The following is a 19,771-nucleotide window of genomic DNA, read 5'->3' on the forward strand; positions in this document are numbered from 1 at the left end:
GAACACTTGGTATGCGCTAATTCGCATCCTTTGTGCCGAAAAGCTATATACTACTAACTAAATCATGGAATTCACACGGAAGCTACTTATACTGCAGGTGAGGGGTTTCTTACCTCCTGTTAGGATTTTCTTACGATTCTAATCGCTGGATTTCCGGAGGAGACGATCCTTTCGACGATCTTCTCGCGTCTATGCGTTCCTCTCGCGGAGGGGAGCGTCCTCGTGTCGAAGTCGTCGCCGGAAAGTGCCCTTGGAACCCTTGGGATAGAACCCTTGCTTGTCCTTGTGGTTGGCGCCGAGAGAAGGAGAGGAGAAGGGAGGGTTGCGGCGTGGCTAGGGTGAGGAAAAGAGAAGTTGCCGATTAAAATCCTATCTCCCCACTTATTAATTCCTATTTATATTAAGGGATTAATTCCCCCAACTCTAATTTAAATAAAATTATTTCCCTTTTCTTTCAGCATGGCCCTGCTGGGTTCATCCGGTTACTAAAGCTATCTATAAGTCGTAGGACCCAATAGGTCTCGGGTTCAATTCCCGCGTAGGTCATTTTACGGTCCTATTTATTTTTGCTACTTCCGCTACTCTAAAAATTCTGTAAAAATATCCTAAAATTCCAGAAAAATACTAGGATATTTCTAATAATGATTTTGAGAATTTTTGGGCGTAACAGTTTTGCAGCGGCGTAATAACTAGAGGAGGAAGAGAAAATTTAAAGTTTTATTCCTTTTGCGTTAAAGCCCGGTGAAGGCCTTTGCAAAAGAGAAAGGTGGAGGTGCAAGTCTTTGGGGGCACCCCTGCTGCCCCTTTTATAGGGCAATTCGGGCACCCGGACAGGGTCCGGGCTCCTCGAGCACGGTGGCGGGGCAGGGCGCTCGGAGCATATTCCGGGCACCTGGAATTGAATACCAGGGGCGCCCGCCCCTAGTTTGTTTTATGTTTTGAGCTTAATTTAATTAATTTTGTTTTTAGGTTTAATTTAATTTTTAACATTTAATTTTAAGTTTAATTTAATTTTTAATTTTAAGCTTAGTTTAATTTTAAATTTTAAATTTTTAATTTAGTTTATTTTTTTTAATTTTAATTTTAAGTTTAGTTTAATTTTTAATTTTTAATTTTTAATTTAGTTTAATTTTAAGTTTAGTTTTTTTTAATTTTTTAAGTTTAGTTTAAGTATTAATTTTTAATTTAGTTTAATTTTCAGTTTAGTTTATTTTTTAATTTTTTTTTAAGTTAAGTTTAATTTTTAATTTTATGTTTAATTTAATTTTTAATTTTTAAGTTTAATTTAATTTTTAGTTTAAGTGCAATTTAATTTTTAATTTTAATTTAATTTTTAGTTTTAATTTAATCTTAATTTAATTTAAATTTTAATTTTAATTCAATTTTAATTTTTAAAATTTAGTTTTAATTTAATTTAATTTAATTTTAATTTAATTCTTTTATAATTTAATTTAATTTAATTTCATTTAATTTTAATTTAATTTAATTTAATTTAATTTCATTTTAATTTAAGTTTAATTTAATTTAATTTTTTTTTAATTTAATTTTAATTTTAATTTAATTTAATGTTAATGTTTATTTTATTTTATTTTCGTTTTAATTTATTTTAATTTCATTTTAATTTAATTTAATTTAATTTAATTTTTATTTTTAATTTAATTTTAATTTTAATTTAATTTACTTTTAATTTAATTTACTTTTAATTTAATTCTAATTTTTATTTTATTTTAATTTAATTTCCATTTAATTTAGTTTTAATTTAAATTTCATTTAGTTTTACTTTTACTTTTACTTTTAATTTAATTTTAATTTTAATTTTAATTTAATTTTAATTTTGTTTTAATTTAATTTAATTTAGTTTAAATTTAATTCAATTTTAATTTAGTTTTAATTTAATTTAATTTAATTTAATTGTAATTTAATTTAATTTAGTTATAATTTAATTTAGTTGTAATTTAATTTAATTTTAATTATTAGTCACCTCACCTGATCTATGTTTTCAATCAGGGAATCTTTTAATTTTTGTGAAATGATTTAAGTTCAATTTCAATGTTTGGTTTAACTTTGTGTTAGATTCAGATTTAGCTTTGTGCTCAACAAACATACATTTTTTGCATAAACTTCTACGCTATGGTGAGTCACCTAGACATTATTAGAGTAATCATGCCTTCAAGATTTTCCAATTAGTCTCATTCACTGATTTAGTACAAAACCTTAGTCTAACTAGTTAGAATTCGTAAGGGGTAGCTTCAGTTAGTTCCACTAAGTCAAATGCACAAGGTCGAAGCCATATTTTCCTAGACATACATAGACAAAACTTCTCTAACCTACTATCATCCAAAACTTCACCAGTACCATAGGCCAAGTTGAACTTTTGTCCCTTTTTACTCTAATCCTAATTACCCTGCTGAGTAGGTTATTTTTGGAGGTGTCAACTAGTTTGGAGCCTCCCCCTAAATTATTGATCTAGATTTCTTAAGTTTTAATTTTGAATTTATGTCGGTTATTTTTGTAATTATAATAGACTTGATGATAGTTTGGGTTTAAGTTGGTTATGTAGTTCTTTCTTTGGTTTGATTTTGGTTTAGTTGATTTAGTTTTAGGTTTTGGACTTAGATTTGGGTTATTTGATTTTACATAATATATTTTATTTTTGGGTATATAGTATTGGTTAATTCCTACTTGTGTCGTTAGACACACTTTTGGAACCCTAGCTTTAGTTTGTGTTTTATTTTGAGTTACTAGTGATATAAATGATTTATTTGTTGAATTGGGCTTGTATCCAAGCCCAGATTTGTTGTATACAACCTTTTGATTTTTAAGGATTAGATCCAAGTTTTTGGATCTAGTTGTAAAATTCTCTAACGGTTCTTTAAGTTTATTAATTTCAATTTTTAATATTGAGTTTTCCACTTCAAGTTTTATAACTTGATTTGGATTATAATTTCCAATTTGTTAGTTCTTTAAGTTTGTTAATTTCAATTTTTAATGTTGAGTTTTCCACTTCAAGTTTTATAACTTGATTTGGATTATAATTTCCGATTTGTTCTTTGAGGTGTTGATTTTCCTCAAGGAGCATTTTATTTTAATTTTTATTTTTGATTAATTTTTTAATTAAGCATGCAATAATTTTGAATTTTTTTTTACTTAGATTAAGGTATACCTCATCGGAACCTTCAAAAATGAGTACGGACTCGTCGCTCGATTCGGGTTCGAACCCATCTTCCGATTCGTCCTCCAATTCTGATTCGTGGGCCATCAATGCGAGGTACTCATCTGAATATGATTCATCCCATGTTGCCTTAAGTGCTTTCTTCTTGGTTGTCTTGGATTTGTCATTCTTCAGCTTTGGGCACTCATTCTTCTAGTGACCCTTTTAGTTACATCTAAAGCAGGTCGCATTTTTGTTGTTAGGTTAGGTGTGGAGTTGATCTTCTGTAGGTCATTTCTGCTGAAGTTCTTCTTTCTCCTGGTGAACATTTTTCTTACCAAGTTCACCAGGTATTCTTCGTCTTCTGAGTCTTGGTCAGACTCACCTTCAGGTTCAGGTTTGGTTCTTGACTTTTCCTTTGAGGAACCTGCAAAAAGGGCAATACCTTTGTTGGCCTGTTTTGAGTTAGTCTGCTCATGGAGTTCAAGTTCATAAAATAATTCGTCAAGTTTTAATTTAGAAAGATTCTTTGAAATCTTGTAAGCATCCATGATGGATGCCCACAGTGCATTTCGAGGAAATGCGTTTAGGGTGTACCTTATCAAGTCGCGATTCTCCATTTGGTGGCCAATGGTGTGGAGCTCGTTGAGGATGTCCTTTATCCTTGCGTGGAGTTGACTCGCTGATTCTCCTTCCTACATTTTATATTAAATAATTTATTCAAGTAGAGGTCTCTTTTGGTTACCTTCACGTCGCTGGTTCCCTCGTGCAATTCGATGAGCTTGTCCCATAGTTCTTTCATATTTTTGTGTGGGCCAACGCGGTTCAACTCTTCCTTTGTTAGCCCGTATTATAGTGTGTTGAGAGCTTAGAAGTTGGTCTGGGCTTTCTTCTTCATTTCCTAATTCCAATGTTCTGGGTCCATTGGATTTCCAGAGTTATCGACGGGAGCTTTGTATCCTCTGGTGACGCTGAACCACTGGTCAAAGTCAGTCTTTAGATATACCTCCATTTGCTTCTTCCAATATGGGAAGTCATCGCCATTGAAGAGGGGAGGACGGACAGTGTTGTATCCCTCGTTTTGGGCCATTGCTCTTGTACATAATAAAGATAAACAGAGATGGTCCCAAGACTTTTGGTCTTGGATTAGTAGTGTGGGATAAAAATAAAAATAAAAATATTAAAACTGAATTGGTATTACATCAATTCAGATTGGTTTGCTATGAGAAAATATTTCCAAAGAGGTAATGGTACCAATTTGGATTATGTCGAAAAAACTTAAAACTAAAAAATGAGAAAACAAACATTTTCACCCCCTTTGTTTAATTTGTGGTTGCACCAAATCAGAGCATAACTTGCTTTTACAATCACTTGTTGGATCGTGAAGAACGCTAGGGGGGGGGGGGGTGAATAGCAATCGCCAAAAATAGAGATAAAATTAAAGTGTGCAGCAGAAGAGATAAAAGATAACAATGCTAACAAACCAAGTTTTACTTAGTTCGGAACCTTCGTTGACTCCTACTCCAAGGCTCGTACTCATCGAGTGCTTTCGTTGGGAAATCCACTAACAATTCACAAATCTTTACAAGAGGAATACAACAGATTTATAATTTAAGTGCCAAAATAAATAAGTATACCAACAACTTCTCAAAGATCTGGAAGGCTATGCTTTCAGTTGTTGGATAAACGTCACTCTGTCATCGGAGTTGTGTTGCTTGGTCATCAGAGCAGTGTCACTCAGCCATCGGAGTCATGTCATGGAGTTGCAGGAATGTCTTTGGAGTAACGCGCAAGAAAGCAATCACAAAAGAATGTTGTATTTTTTGCTCTTGGTGGAAGGCTGCTTATATAGGCAGTTCTGGGCGCTTGGATCTCCTCTAGGCTCCTGGACCGTGATATCAGCCAACCAATCAGCGTGCTCCAAGCTAGCAACAAGATAAGCTTCGGCCACTCCGGGCGCCCGGATCCCTTCCGGGCACCTAAACCTCCTTTTCCAGCAAATTGTTTTCCTATATGAAAAGGTAGTTTGAGACAAATAAAAATTATACTACCCAGCAAAACAAAGTTAGCAAAACAAAGTTAGCACAACAGTAAGTAGAGTAGTAATTAGATTCAATCTCCTCAAGACCAGAATCTAGTCAAGATCTCAACTTAGATTTCTAAAATGGATCTAAGTTGGATCGACGCCTACTGTTCCCTCAAACGGGGAATGCGTCCTCACCAAGTTACTCCTCTCCAATGACTTACCTTAACTTTCCACTTTGCCAGACATCCGGTCAAACTGTCGACCTGTCTAGACTTCATGTCAACTATATGGTCTGCCCGTTGACCTAGCTAGACTTCTTGCCAGATATCTGTAACACCCACTAAGCTTTTAAGATAAATATGAGAATGATGAATTTGCCTTAGAAAAATATTAGTAGAATGTTGAACCAAAAAGAAATAAAAAGAAATAAAAATAGGGAGTGGTCAAGGATTGAACCTTGAACCTCTCATGATGTAAATAATAGGATTAATGGGTAATAACCAGTTGGGATAGGAATGATATATTGATAGCAAAGGAGGGAAACTCATGATAAGGATGAGAGTAAAAGCTAGCCAAAAGAAAGCAAGAAAAGAGCAAGAGAAAGGCAACTTGCCTTCATTCTTTTCCCTCCCTCTTCCTCTCCCTTTGCCGTGACTTAAAGAGGAGAATTAAGGGGATTCATTCCCCCTTGTTTCATCATGAATGATGAGAACAAATAAATAAATAAAATAAAAATAAAAAAAAAAAAAAGGGCTAAGGGAGAAGGAAAACAAAAACCAATTTTGCTACCTCTTCCCCCTTAACATAAAAGGGAGCATGTAAAGAGAAGATTTTATTTTTCTCTCATTTCTCTCATTCTCTCCTCTTCACCACCGAGAGCCCTCAGCCCCCTCTCCTCCATTTTCGGTCCCCAAAAACAAGGTTCCTCCTAGGATACAAGGAAGGCTACCAAGGGAGATCAAAGGAGGAGAACAAAAAGAAGAGCCCCATTCTTCCATCACCACACTTTAGAACCACAAGCGAAAAGGATGTAAGTATCTCCTCACCTGTGGTATAAGTGGTTTTAATGTGTTTTTGGATTTTATGAGGATTTTAAAACCTAGAAACAAAGTTGTGAAAATTTGGCCAAAGAAAGGACTTGTTGATCCTAGGAATGTTTAATATAAGCCTTGACTCATGATAATTTTTCTATGCTTTGTAAGAAGGTTTTCTCTCATATTTTTATATATATGTGATTCTGGATTAGAGATGTACCTAACCCTAGAGTTTCGGCCAAAAAGGTTTTATAAGGGCCAGGGAATTTATTTGTTTACCTAACTTGCACAAAACCCTCTAAATAAATGGTTAAGGATCCATTATTATTTTCATACTTGAAGGTTACTTGGAACCAAAAGTACCCCACTCACAAGTTTCGGCCAAGGAAGGGTTTAGGGTTAGGAAGACTTTGAATTTAAACTCACCATGTTTATATGATAGAATATAGAGTTTCTTAAAGAGTTGCATGCTTGTATGTTGATAGAAACTCATGAATATCACTTTTAATGTTTCGGCCATGGTAAGATGGATGCTTTAGAATAGCTTAAACATATTTTTAACATGCTCAAAACCTCCATGACAATAAGATATGAAAGTTGTTTGATGCTCCCATGCTTAATTAGAGTATAGGAAAATTGGTTGCATGATATACGATAATTATGACCACAAGGGTCCTAGCTTGTTTGTGAACCAAATTTATATGTATAGTTTCCTTGATATTTTTGCCATAAAACTTGTTTAGGTTTTCCACACTTTAGGCCACCTAAAACCTATTTAAAGACTTGGAAGATTTCGGCCAAACATATGCTATGAGATAAAGAAAGGAAAAACCTAGGAAACCTAAGACACAATTTAAATGTATGCTTATAGTGCTTGACTTTTATACATGTTATGAAATGTGTTATGACTTTCTATGTTTTTATGCCATTTGAACAAATTCCATGCTTGATGAGGTTCGGCCATGTAGGGTTTAAAGACCTAGAAACCTTAAAATTAAGACCTCATGTGTTAAAAATGCTTCTTATGAAATTGAGATAACATGTTGATTGTGTTCACATGCTTATATATTTAACTATGATTCAAATGGACACTTTAAAGTCTCGGCCATGAAGGGATACATGCTTTAGAAACCCTAGAACTTACATTGAACATGCTCATGTCACTCTCCATGAAATATGAAATGTAGAAAGCTAAAAATTCACATGCTATATGTTGTTAGTGACCTAAATTGATGCTAAGGGAAGTTTCGGCCATGACCACTTGTATGATGCCATTTATAAATTTATACATGATGTTAGAGGAATTTCACATGCTTATATGCTTGCTTGAAAACCTAAATGAGTACTTGTAAGTTTCGGCCATGACATAATTTTAAGGGCTTAAAGGATTTAGGAATTAACTCAATTGTGCTTACCATATTCCTTGAAACAAATGCTATAAATATGGTTAAGGTTTCCATGCTTCATGTCATTTAGAACCTTGTTTCACACTTGTTAAGGTTCGGCCAAATGAGGTTTAAGGACTTGGAGAACTTAGAGTCCAGGTAAATCTTGTTTATAATACTTCCTATGAAAATGATATGTGGATGAATTAGGTTCTACATGCTTGAATGTTGTTTAAAACCTAAATTGGCACCTAAGAGGGTTTCGGCCAAGATAAGAACCCAAGGGATTAGGAAGCTTAGTACCCAAATTAATCATGTTACATTGTTCCTTATGATTGGATGAGCACATGATACACTTTTATGCTTAGACATGTATGCTTGTGAGCTATACAAGATGAGAATTTCTACAATATGTTATGAGTTCAAAATATGCATGCTTTATGTTATGATATGTGGGTAAATTTTACATGCTTTGATGATATGATATGAGCTGAAAATATGCATGCTTATGTTATGATATGTGGTTAAATTATGCATGCTTTGATGATATGATATGAGCTGAAAATATGCATGCTTATGTTATGATATGTGGTTAAATTATGCATGTTTTGATGCTATGTTTAGTGCTTAAAATATGCATGCTTTTATAATATGCTATGTGGTTAAATTATGCATGCTTTGATGATATGATATGAGCTGAAAATATGCATGCTTATGTTATGATATGTGGTTAAATTATGCATGCTTTGATGCTATGGTTAGTGCTTAAAATATGCATGCTTTTATGATATGCTATGTGGTTAAATTATGCATGCTTGATGATATGCTTTATGCTTAAGATATGCATATTTTTATGATCTATGCCTAAGTGATGCATATTGTTATGATATGATGTATGCCTAAGTGATGCATATTGTTATGATATGATGTATGCCTAAGTGATGCATATTGTTATGATATGATGTATGCCTAAGTGATGCATATTTTTATGGTATGATGTATGCCTAAGTGATGCATACCTTTATGACATGATGTATGCCTAAGTGATGCATACATTTATGATATGATGTATGCCTAAGTGATGCATACTTTTATGATATGATGTGTGCCTAAGTGATGCATGCTTTTATGATGTATGATATGTATAAGTATGACATGTACTTTACTTTATATGGCTTGTACCAAGGGTGGGCTCCATAAGCGCCCCGGGGTCGATGGAATAAGACTCGGGCCTCGTTAGGGATGAGTTCCTAAGTGCCCCTAGGTCGATGGAGTAAGACTCGGGCCTAGTATGTTTGCCTTGTAGGGTTCAAGACTTGCTACCTTGGACCTACATAGGTTGCGCGCAATATGTAAGTGGTACATAGCCGGGATCCCCTTTAAGTTGAGATTATGTTCAAATATATATGTAAGAAGAAATGATTTTAAAGATCATGAGACATACACATGTTTTTCGGATACATGTTTTTCAAATCATATTGCATATACCTTATGACGATTTATGATATGCTATGGTTGGATATGATTATGTTATGTTCCATGATATGTCCATGTGTATGATATGTCATGACTCCTTATGACGATATGCCATGATTAGATACGATTATGTTATGCTTCATGCTATGCTTTACGCTATGATATGCCATGACTAGTTATGATTCCTTCATGTTGCATGATATGCTTAAAAGAGTATGTTACATTATGTCATGACTAGTTGATATGATGTCATGTTGAGACATTATTTATTATACTATGATTTTCGGTTTTAGTGAGTAGGAAAGGAACTTACTGAGCCATGAGTGCTCACAGCTTACTGTCCTTGTACCACAGATAAAGGAAAAAGCTGGATGAGCTAGAGGAGCAGCAGGAGAGGCAAGGAGATGTGGGTGGCAGTGGCTAGGCAACCAAATAAGAACCTGCTTTTAAAACTTTTAAAGAACTACGCTTTGGTATCATGAATTGTAGTACCGTATGTGTGACTTGATGTTATGTTTCTACTAATTTTGATATCATGTTATTGAGGCCATGATAGTGTAGTTCGGATTTGATGAAAAAGAAAATAAAAGAAAAGTTTTTATTAAACTAAGAAAATTATTTTAAGTCTTCCGCTGTTTTAAAAAGAAAATTTGTACATAGAGTATCGTAGCCCCATCCCTTAGGGATAGCAGGGAGGGCGGGCGTTACAATATCTAGTCAGCCTGTCGACCTATCTAGACTTCGTACCAACTATCTGGTCAACCCGTCGACCTAGCTAGATTTATTGTCATATATAAGGTCAATCCGTCGACCTATCTGGACTTCTCCTACACACTCATCATTAGATCATAACAAACCTAACTTAACTTACTTTGTCATTCATCAAAACCTGAGTTAGACCGTTAGTGCAACCTACACCAACAACTTTAGTATGAGCTTCGTGTAGAAACCTTAATAAAGGAAAGGTTGGAGCTGCAACTAGCTGAAGCGAGGGAGAAAGAGGTGAAGATTACCTGTGAACTGGAGACCATGCAGGCTTATCTGACTGACTTTTGAGTGGGTGAAGAAAGTTGTTGGGAGGACTGAAAAAAAAGTCTTTTTGGCCTCTAAGGAATTTTATAACATGCTTGGGAAAAGGAGTAGAAAAATTCTCCAGCACGGATTTGAATGCACCATCAACCAATTTCTTCAGTCAAAGCTTATCCCAAGTGGGAGCGATCTAACATTCTTAAACTTGAAGAAGTGTGGGACGATTTGCTCGACTCTGAGAAGGATGACTGATCATACTTCCCTCTTGTGAAATTGGCTCCGACTTTAGTTTTAGTTAACATTATGTCACATCCTTTTGTATAAAATTTGAAAGAACCGTTATTATGAATAGACTTCACTTTTTGAAAATTTTCTTGCTTGCATGTATTGAATGTGTGCCTCTATTGCATTCCTGAGTGATGAACGAGTAAGGTCACAACCAAGACGATGATCCTTCCAAAAAAGTTTAAGTAAGAAGCGGCCAAGAGCTTGGCTAAGTAGCATGATCTCCCTCTTTTTGACATATTTGCATCAAGGAATACTGAACAGTGAGTAATCCAACTGAAGGTCACTGATAAAGAAATGGCCAGGTTGTCATGGGATGATGTCCTTGACTTGGGATTAAGAGTCTCGTCTATGGTAGAACTCAGTCGCTAGCCTAATGCTAAGAATGCATACTTGTTGTAAGGCTAAGTTGCTAGCGCGAGACTAGAAGTTTCAGGTTTGTCATAAGGCAGAGTCACTAGCGCAGGACTAGGAGTTTTGGGCATGTCGTAAGGATGAGTTGCTAACATGGGGCTAGGAGTTCCAAGTCTGTCGTAAGGTTAAATCGCTAGTAGAGATAAGAATTTTGGGTATGTCATAAGGCTGAGTCGCTAGCACGGGACTTGGAGTTTTGGGCCTGCTATAAAGCTGAGTCGCTAGCACAGAACTTAGAGTTCCGAGTCAATCTAAGGCTGAATTGCTAATGAGAAACGAAGAGTTTTGAGCCTATCATAAGACTAAGTCACTAGCACGGGGTTAGGAGTTCTAAGGTTGTTATAAGGTTTAATCTCTAGCGTAGGGTTAGGAGTTCTTGGCTTGTCATAAGGTCAAGTCACTAATATAGGATTACGAGTTTCGGGTATGTCATAAGGTTGTTGTGCAAAAAGAGACATGCATGTGAAGGACTACAATTTTACTTGACAAATCATGAATATTCATAAGGATGAATGATAGGAAAGGAAAAAAATATAGAATGGGATACCTAGATGATTAAACATGATAAGACCCTAGATGTGTTGCACTCCAAGGCCACTTAATCTCTTTTCCTTGGGGATCTTCTAAGAAATAAGACTCGCAATCGAGTTGGTGAGTGACTCAATAAGATCCATCCCAGTGTGGCTCTAGCTTTCCAACGTTTCCCATAGACTTCACTTTCTTCTAGATGAAGTCTAAAAATTGGAAGGTGATGTGCAATAAATCTGCAAGTGCACAAAATATCATCAAGCAATAAAAAGATATCGATACCACAAGAACTATGAATCAAGTACTAGTCAAAATGGTAAAATAGGTTATCTAGATGATCAAGGGTTGATCAAAGTCATTAATAAGGGATCTTAAGAGAACAAGAGTGAGATATGAGCAAGAGAATTGAGAGAGAGAGAGAGAGAGAGAGAGAGAGCTTAGCAGAGTTGGGGGGTTTGAGAGCAATTTAAAGAGAGTTGTGAGGGTTGAGAGCAATTGAGAGAGAGGAAGTAAACAAAGGAGTTAAGTGATTCTAGGACTTTGATTTCACCTAAATAATTATAAATACCTAATCTATGTTTGATTTTCTATCTTCAATGGTTATTTATATAGGTAGAATATGTATCCGATGTGAACTTTTGGAACTACATTGACATATCAATTTAAATTCATCGTCTACTTTCAAAGCGATAAAACTTGGAGATTGCTTTCCTAAGGAGATCTCTATCACGTAATCCCACAACCCCCGAGATACCTATTCCTACTGTGTGATGACAAATTGGTACATATCCATTATGTTCCATGATAGCCTATTGCTCCTCGTGGCATACCCATCTACTTTCAAAGTTGACTCTCCATGTCTTAGATTTCTACAAGTTAGAGGATTGAGTTCTCCTTTCGGTTCATCCCTAAATCCTTGAGGGATATGAATCTCATGCTTTTAGCATTGAGATTGTGTATACATAATAGGCCTAGACCATAAACACACATATCATTGAACAAGAAATATACAAACTCAATAGATTAAATAAAATAATATTTACTATATAGTAATGGAATTACAAACCAAAGATACTAAAAGAAACATTCATACAATTCAAAGCAAAAAAATAAAAGAAGAAATGCTTAGCGAGAAGATTGTCGGTGTCTTCAAAATGGTTCCTTGCTCCAAAAATGGATGGATCATCGAAATGGATGAAGATGGTTGCTCTAGAATTACTCCTAGAGAGGAAAGCCATCTCCTAAGGAAGAGGACAGAGCTCCTTGGTCGAAGATGACTCAAGCAAGGGTTTGCTTGACCCTTTTATACCTCTCCCAAATTAAACTTTCTAGAATTGCCCCTTTACTGTGCTTCGTCAAAATGGCTTTTTTGACCATTTGACTCAATTTTCTCATGTTAGACCTTGAATAAAAGTTGTAGATCTTGAATTTTTCTACATTTTGATAGATCATGGGCTCCATAACTTGAACAAAGTTAAAAGTTATAGTTATTCGAAGTTTAATCTACAATTTGGACTGGAGGCTAACATGACCATGGTGGCCACCACGACCACCCCATGTTAGAAGCTATGAAAAGGCTGGAAATCTTCCACTACTATGCCTAAGTTATGGGAGGTTATGACAAAAGTTTTAGACTCTATTTTAGCTCCATGTTAGACCCATCTGGACTTCTTGCTATGGGAGGCTATGGTGGCATTAATAATTGAACTTTGGTTTTGATAAATTACAAATGGTTAAACTTAGATTCTATGTGATTTGATACTTTTACCGAGTGTATATGAATTGACATGTCTAGAGACCATGACACCAGGCTAAAGCTCAGTTAGGTTTGAGGACCTGATAACTGGCATGAAGTTCAGATAGGTCAAGGTATGACTTGACATCTAGCAGGAACTTCAGATGGGTCTGTAGAACTAGACAACTGGTGATAGAATTAAAGAAAGAGAATAATAAGTTACCCAACAAGTTAACAATATAGATCATGCTCAACCCACTCTAGATATTAATGATAATCCTTTATGCATAAATGGAGTCTCAATTACAAGGGCTAAGGTTAATAAGATGAAGGAAGCACTTAATGTGCTAATTGAAGATGTAAAGGCTAAAGCTACTATTGAAGAAGGTTTGACCAAGAGCAAGTCATGTTACTTAGTCAACCTAATTCAAGCCTTAGATGAGCTTAATTAGCACTAAAGTCTCATGTCTATATAGTAGGGATATGTAGGCTCAATTTCTACCTTCATTTGTGTTATAATGATGCCATAAGCTTAAAATGGCAAGTAGTCTACATAAATCTTTACTAGATGGGCTTCCTTTTGGCATTTTAGGATTTTTAGGTCACCCTATAGCTATAAATAAAGAGGGTGATGACTACACATGTATCTTTTGACATATTCCAATCTAAAGCATGGTGATGCTCTCACTTGTTGGTTCTTCATTGAACTAGAACTTATCAAGACATCCCCTTGTGGCGTTCAAAGACTTATCAACCTTCATCCTAAGGTTGTGATGTTTTCCATCTTCTATGTCAAGGTTTGTGCTTTCCTAAGCATTGGGTCAAGGTTCTTTTCATCCATCTTATCATTTTAGACTTTCCTTCTTTCTTTCTTCAATTCATCGTGGATTCTTGAGATATCTTTCTCCTTAGGGTCACATCATTTGGTATCAGAGGCAAGTTTTTCTAAATCAATTTGGTTATCCTTTTTCTTTTTATGCTTGAATCTTTATATATTTTGTTCATCATTATCTACTTATTGTTATCATTTAAATTTTAGAAAGTTTTATTTGTCTTGTTGCTATAAAAAAATAGAGATTTTTTTTGTTATTTTCAGCAAAAAAAAAGAAGGAAAAAAAAGGGAGGCTGAAATTTGGGGGAAAAAAGTAAGAAAAAGGGTGGGTGTAGAGAATTGTTATTTCTATACTTGCATTTTTTACAACCCTTTATCTTTTAATTATGCATTTCCTTTAAAGTTTTGCCTAGATTTAATTCTGGTACATACGTAGATTAAGTTCTAGCAAATTTCTTTTCAACTCTTATTTCAAGTATCTTTATCTTTCAAGTCCGCATTCTCATAAGTTTTGCCTAGATTCAATTATGGTAAATTTCCTTTCAGCACTTAATTTAAGTTTTCAATTCTGCAATTGCATTCTTCAATTCCTATCTTTTATTCTAAGACCCTTGGGATTTTTAATTAGACAATGAACGTTATAGGGAATTGCCACAATTCTAAGTTCTTTAAAGAGCTAACATTAGTGAGTTGAGTGATTGAGTGACAACAACTTACATTAATGGCAACAAGTAGAGAGGAAGCAAGACCTAGAGAAACACTTGAATAATGTGTCTTGAGACAACACTTGGAACACATGAAAATCAGATTCAATCAAATCCACGATAGATTAGAGAGACAAGATGCTGTAATTACTAGAGTACAAAATAGCCAAGTTGGTAGAGTTCTTACACAAAATGCAAGGCAATATAACCATGATGACCATGTTGATGATGATGGTATTTCTAAGAACATTGATGATAGAACTTCTAGTGAGAGTGTTGGGTTTTTTGAACCGCAAAAATCACTTTTTGCGTTGCGGAAACCCCGAATTCCAAGCCACCGGATCCGTACGAAGTTATAAAACAAAATTTTCTACGTGTACGAGTTTCTCTAACTTAGATCTACACTAGATCTACAAAGAAAAAGATATTACCCTTGATGCGAAGCCCTTCGCAAATCCCGCTCGTCCAAGGTTCGTCAGATCTCAATGTTGTCAAGTGTACAACCCTCTATGTGTATCCACACGAACAAATCAATGGAGAGAACCTCTAAAGATGTGCTAGCAACCTTAGAGGATCAACAATGGTGGAGGAGAGGGAGAGAAGAAAGGTAGAGAGCATAGCCTACTCGTAGGTTCACCTCGCCCTTCGTCAATGCCCTGTTATTTCTCAACGCCTGCACATTAGTACAAATGTGAGAAGCACATTCGGTATCTAATACCCATGATGAAGAAATAGATAGATTGACTTCTATAACATATATACCTGAAGTGGAAGTCTCACTTCTCTTCTTCTTAAGATCTTCTAGGTACACTTTGCAGTTCCTCTTCCAGTGCTCGGTCTAACAGCAGTGGAAACAGGTAGCATCCTTGGCAACCCCTCCTTTGGGTTTCAGTGCCTTGCATTTGCCCTTGGCTTGAGACTTTCCCTTACCTTTGGGCTTGCCCTTGCCCTTATACTTTTGTACCATCAGAATGGAATTAGGCTTAACCTTCTTAAGGTTGAGCTCAGCAGTTCTTAACATGCTAAGTAGCTCGGGCAATGACTTGTCAATTTTGTTCATGTTATAATTTAGAACGAATTGACTATAGCTATCTGGCAAGGATTGCAAGATCAGGTCAGTGGCCAGCTCTTGGCCAAGTGGGAATCCCAACCTCTGTAGGTTTTCTATGTACCCAATCATTTTGAGTACATATGGGCCTACGGGAGTCCCATCTTGCATCTTGCACTGAAACAGTGCCTTAGAGATCTCGAATCTCTCGTGTCTCGCTTGTCCTTGATATAGTTGACGAAGATGTTCAACCATATCATAAGCACCCATCAACTCATGTTGCTTTTGAAGCTCAGAGTTCATGGTCGCGAGCATAAGACATGACACATCTAATGTGTCATCTTGATGCTTCTTGTAAGCATCACGATCAGCTCGCGTGGCAGTGGCAGGAGGTGCCTTGGGAATGGGCTGCTCCAGGACGTACAGTTTTCTTTCTTGAGTGAGAACTATTCTCAGATTTCTGTACCAGTCCAGGAAGTTAGCTCCATTGAGCTTGTCCTTATCGAGGACAGAACGTAGGGAGAAGGAGTTCGTGTTTGACGACATGGTAATCTACAACAGAAAAATACAAAAAATAAATAATCATATTCCACTAATCATTTAATTAGGCCTTTAACTAAATGATGCTCCCACTGAATTATAGAACTTTTGTAGAATCAAGTCATGGATGTGGTCAAACCACACCAACTATAATTCATGCGGGACAAGATCCACATCATATTACGCCTTGAGTTAGCTTTGGCTAAATCACCCAAGATTTAGTATGATCGGTAGGTAACTAATTACCAATTACATTTCTATGCAACTCTTGTTTATAGGATCAAGATCCGCATGTATATTAAAACTTGAGTTAGCTTTGGCTAAATCGCCCAAGAGTTAATATAAATGTGATTTTGACCTATCTACCAACCATTGGAAAATGTCTATAGTTAAACTCAATCCAATTGAGTTAACTAGTTACTCAATCTAATTGAGTTGTACTCACCCATGCGTTGATAGGCGGGACCAAGATTATCCCTCCGCACCCTACCAAGATAATATGCGTTGCTCTACTTTGGTAGATTCAACAACATGTGATCGAGGTAGTGATGGGTATCACGGCATGGTAGTCATTTTGAGTTGACGTGATTGAGATCTAATCTAATCGACGATGTGTATCAAGTACACGATTTAGATCGAATCTAATCATTAAGGAACTAATTAATTACTAATCTAGCATGCATCACATACACACACACAAGAAATTAATTAAATTTTGTGATTAGTCATGGCCCTACTATGATCTTCTCAAGCCAATGAGAAGATCGGTTGGTCAACTTAGGGTCAATAGCTTCTCCAAGCTCCTCCCTTTGATCGCCATGTGTTGCTCGCACCATCCTCGTAACTCCTCCTCGAGTGGACCTTCCACCGCCTCATTCTGTACATTACAAAAAGGTGAAACTCGAGTTACATTCGAGTCTAAAACTATTTTACAATAGGAATATAAATAGAAGGGCACGACGCGCAGGTCGCGAATCAAGTACAACACGCACAAACACGCAAAATGACACGCAGGCCATATTATGAATTACAACACATATTTCCAATCAAATTGGGTTCTTTGTGCCATGACCATCACAAAATGATACATAATTCTAAATTGTGTGATTTCCATAATTTTTTGTAATTTTTCTAATAATTTTACGATATTATGAGTCGCTACTTCCTGGCAGTCCCGATTAGCGATTTTCGGGCGCAATCGCGGAACAAAGTCCCTTGCGGGGTTAGGGGCAGCACCCCTACTTGCGATATAACCATCGCGAGTGTTCCTAAGCGATCCTACAGCGCCTTAGACCACTGTCCCAAATCATTTTGGGCGAGACTTTGCTGATTCGGAAGGTATTTATCGGTAGTCGAAGCCTACAAGTGTTCAAACACTTGTTGCTTCGCTTCTACGAGAAAATACTCATAAAATACATAAAAATCATAAATTTACAGAAAGTTACAGAACTGATATTTTTCATAAAAATACAAAAGAAACTCATACACGCTTCGCACATGGCTCTGATACCACTGTTGGATTTTTGGGCCGCAAAAATCATTTTTTACGTTGCGAAAACCCCGAATCCCAAGCCACTGGATCCGTGCGTAAGAGGGATAATGATGTCACTCCCATCATATAAGAGGGATAGATCCCCTCTACATCACTCACATCCCTCCGCATAATTTGTTACATACCCAGTAATCGCCTTTATAGTCCACCCAGTTACGGGTGACGTTTGACGAAGCCAAAGTACGTAACTCATTATGTAGGGAACCATGGTGACTTCAGGTCCAAGGACTAATAGTCATACTAATAGTCACATGAGAAAGTATATGACACTCATATAACGATCCATGATACTTTCTCATGGTGGGTCATTCAGTATACATTCTCCAATGCATACTCATGTGTCAACTTAATATCTCTATATCCATGACTTGTGAGATCAAGTCATCGAGTTGACCTACATGCTAGTCTCATCGCAATAACATTGTCCCTGAATGTTAATACTTGACTAGGAATGATTAAGAGTAGCGTTCCCTATATCATCTCACTATTGATTCAACCAATCGATTGATATAGGTAAGAACCTTCTACTCAAGGACGCTATTATACTTAGTTATTTGACACCAATATAAGTAAGCATAATAACCATAAATAAATGCCTTTATATACATAAGAATATGATACAACGAGTCAATACAACAATCATCAATGATTGGCTCTAGGGCTCTAACTAACAGAGAGATCTAGTCATACTAGAATTGGTGGTAGAAGAGGAAGGATGAATGATTATGTTGATAGAAAGTTGGAAAATACCAAAATGAAGATTCCTTTATTTCAAGGAAAAAGTAATCTAAACGTATATTTTGAGTGAGAAAAGAAAGTGAAATTAGTATTTGATCATCACAACTACTCTAAAGAGAAGAAGGTAAACATTGTTGCTGTTGATTTTATTGATTATGCTTTTATTTGGTGGGATCAAATTATTCTAAGTAGGAGAAGAAGCAAAGAGAGACCCATTGGCACTTAGGAAGAGATTAAATCTATTATGAGAAAGAGGTTTATTCCATCACATTACTATCGAGATTTGTATCAACAACTACACAGTCTAACCCAAGGATCCAAGACTATGGAGGAATACCACAAGGAGATGGAGATTTCCATGATTCTAGCCAATGTGGAGGAGGACCGAGAAGCAACCATAGTAATATTTTTACAAGGTTTGAATTCAAAAATTACAAATGTAGTGGAGTTGCAACATTATGTGGATCTTGAAGATATGATGCATATGTCCATGAAAGTTGAAAGGCAAAGGAAGGGTTCACTCAAGCATGGGCAAAGTTCTAATTCATCCACTTGGAAATTTAGATGGAACAAAATAGATGATAAAGTTGCATCAAAGAGTAAGACTGAGTTTTTGAAGAATAAAAATGCTAGTTCTCCATTAGTCAAAGGTAAAGAACATCCAATCTTCAAGAAATAAAAATATTAAATGTTTTAAGCATTTGGGAAGAGGACATATTATATTGCTTCACAATGCCCAAATAAAACAATTATGATTTTGAAAGAAAATGGTGATATTGAAACCGAGAGTGAGTTCGAAGATGATAATGCCTTGCCACCATTGATGGAAAGTGATGTAGAAGAGTATCTCATTGAAGGTGAAGTCATTGTCCCTAGGTTTGCTCTAAATGTACAAGTAAAGAAGATGAAGAACAATGAGACGACATATTTTATACCCGTTGTCACATCAAAAACAAGGTATGTAGTATGATTATAGATGGGGGAAGTTGCACTAATGTAGCTAGTACTATCTTGGTTAGATATTATGCTTACCTACCATTAAACATTCTAGACCTTATAAACTAAAATGGTTGAATGATTACGGGGAAGTTAAAGTCACTAAGAAAGTGTTGGAATCATTATCCATTAGTAGGTATCATGATGATGTTCTTTGTGATGTAGTACCAATGCATAAATGACTTTTAGGTAGACCATGGCAATTTGATAGGAAGGTCATGCACGATGGGTTCACAAATAAATATTCTTTTAAAATACATGGTAAACTTATAACTCTTGTGCCATTTGATGGATCGAA

The sequence above is a fragment of the Zingiber officinale genome, chromosome 4B (genome assembly GCF_018446385.1).
Source record: "Zingiber officinale cultivar Zhangliang chromosome 4B, Zo_v1.1, whole genome shotgun sequence".
In the NCBI taxonomy this organism is placed as follows: domain Eukaryota; kingdom Viridiplantae; phylum Streptophyta; class Magnoliopsida; order Zingiberales; family Zingiberaceae; genus Zingiber; species Zingiber officinale.